Below are 2,342 nucleotides of genomic sequence, written 5' to 3'. Positions count from 1 at the left end.
GCAGGCGCTGCCCCCCCCTCACCCTCCCCTCCCTTCGCCCGCTCCACCCCATGGCCTCACGAACGGAAAAATGTCTTCAGCAGAAACCTCCCAGCTTTTCATTCTCTAATCTGCAGCATCTGTGCCCAGCCCTGGCCACAGCCCCGGCCTGCCCTGCAGCTCATGCTCGCAGGCTGGTGCAGGTGGAGCCTCTCCTGCTGGGCAGCTGGGCTGGTGGAGGTGGCACTGCCGCCATCTGCCACGCTGCGACGGTGTCACCTGCACCTCTGGGTTCCCACTGCCTGGGCAAGGGGATGGTCTCTCAGGGCACCCCATCACCTGGGTGATTCACCACAGCCCAGGCACCCACCCACTGTTTGCTGTCCTGTACCTGCCACGAAGATCAGCTTTGGCTTATTTTTCTTTTATTTTATTTTGCAGAGCCAGGATGAGCCCCACGTGCTGCCACAGGCCTCGATGCATTCACCAGCATCCCCTTAGCTCACGGTGGGATGGGAAACCAGGCCATGGCTGGTTCCAGGCACTGGGGTCACCTGGTGATGGGTGGTCACTTCTCCTCCTCAACTTGCCAGATGGATTCACTTTCACCAAGAAATTGGAGGGCTGGGGTGGTTTCCATCCACAGAGGCTGGGGAGACTCTCTGAGGGCTCAGTGCCTGCATGCCCAGGGGTCTCCTGGGCAGAGGGGTCTGGTCTGTGCTCCCAGGCCCTCCTGGACTGCACAGGCAGAATCGTCCCTGCTTCTCATCACCTTTGCTGCTCTTCCTGCCCCGGTGGTGGATGGGGCTATGACACCCGTGCCAGTGGGGTGGGAGCTCTGCCAGCCCACGGTGGTACCAGCTGGGGGGTGTTTGAGTTAGGTAAAACAGCAAGGTATATGGGCACGTGGCAGTGACAGTACAGAGCTGGGAATCTCATGATGCTCCATATCTGGCTCATCACACTCCTACCCAGCAGACCCTCATCCTTCACCTCTGGGGCTTGTTCCTTTTTGTCTTTCCCTTTTTCCTCTCTTTCCCCCTTTTTTTTTCTCTCTCTATCTCTTTTTTTTTTTTTTTTTTTTTTTTTTTTTTTTTTTTTTTTTTTTTTTTTTTTCTCAGTGAACAACTTTATTTCCCACTTTGACATTTTCCAGACCCACCTGGGAGCCTGCTTGCCAGAAGGAGAAATGGCACAAGAGGAAATACATCTTCACAGCCTTGAGAGAGGAGAAGGCTGGAATCCGAGTCCATAAACAGCGTTGCTGCACACTGAGCAAAGGCAGAGCAGGTTGGGCTCTGGAGAGTGTAACCCCACCTCTGCTGCTCCAATGCCAATTAAAAATAAAGAGGAGAAGAGGAGCTTGTTTGGTTCTCCCTCTCGGACTGGGGATGCCGTGCAGGGAAACCCCTTTCACAGATTTTTTTTTTTTTTTTTTTTTTTTGTCGTGGGAACCCCCCAGTGCATGGAATAGCTCAGGCCTGGCCTGGCTGGCTGGGACCTGCCAGGAGCCCTCCCTGGCACCCCCAGCTTCCCAAATGCCACCATATCCCTGCCCTGTGTCTGGCCAAGCTCCTGCAGCACCCCAGGGTGGGACACAGGGCTCCCTGGGGGTCAGGGAGCTGCCTCCAGTGAGGAGCCACAAACAATACCCATTTCTGTCCCAAACAATCAGCCCAGCTCTTTCCACTGCCCTGAGTGTGGCCACCACCGGCGCATGTCCCCGTGTCCTTGTCCCTGGCAGTGAGCAATGTCCTCCTCCTGCCACCTGCCCTGGGTCATCAGTGCCCTGCCTCTCCTGGCAGGGAGGTTCAGCTCAACCTGAGCAGTGCTGCAGCGGGTTTAACTTTGATTTAAACAGGTTTTCTCTGGCCTTGAAGATGATGTGTTAGGGTGGTGGTTACCAGGGATGGCAAGGAAGTGGCAAAAGCTGCTCCCTTCAATGCCTTTCTGCTGAGCACTGTCACATCACCCGCCAGCATCGGTACTGACAGCCCAGAAAACACGAAAAAAATCAACCTGAGACGCGCTGGTGCTTTATTTTATATTGGTCAAAGCCTGATCTTGATTAAAGCCCCTTCCCAGCTGTGCTAGTGCTGGTACCCGGTGACCTGGCGCTGTCCCCCGGCGGTGAATCACTTGGAGCATCATTTACTCTCCCACCAGAGCACGAGAACATTCTCCCGCACCCGAAACCGCCAGGATAACCTGCGCCTTTGGCACCGGGGTGATGGATGGATGCGAGCCGGCCGGGGGAGGAAGCGCTGCCGCGGCTCCCGCAGCCCCTCCCCGCAGCCCGGGCCCTCCCACCCCACCGCAGCTCGCAGCCCTTCACCTTTTTTCTTTTTTTTTTTTTTTTTTTT

General features: G+C 55.8%; 1 long non-coding RNA gene across 1 annotated transcript in view; it reads right to left on the bottom strand.

The window, feature by feature from the left end:
• Positions 1-120: 120 nt before the first annotated feature.
• The window catches only part of LOC114063129, a 10,031-nt gene continuing 7,809 nt past the window's right edge, over positions 121-2,342 (bottom strand). Inside the window, exon 3 of the long non-coding RNA XR_003572508.1 lies at positions 121-131. This is a non-coding gene — a long non-coding RNA (uncharacterized LOC114063129). The remainder of the gene's footprint in view (positions 132-2,342) is intronic.

The sequence above is a fragment of the Empidonax traillii genome, unplaced genomic scaffold (assembly GCF_003031625.1).
Source record: "Empidonax traillii isolate 1590-97213 ecotype Southwest subspecies unplaced genomic scaffold, ASM303162v1 scaffold451:size1465578, whole genome shotgun sequence".
Lineage (NCBI taxonomy): Eukaryota > Metazoa > Chordata > Aves > Passeriformes > Tyrannidae > Empidonax > Empidonax traillii.
The sequence above is the reverse complement of the archived record's forward strand: the minus strand, read 5'-3'. Positions and strand labels throughout refer to the sequence as shown.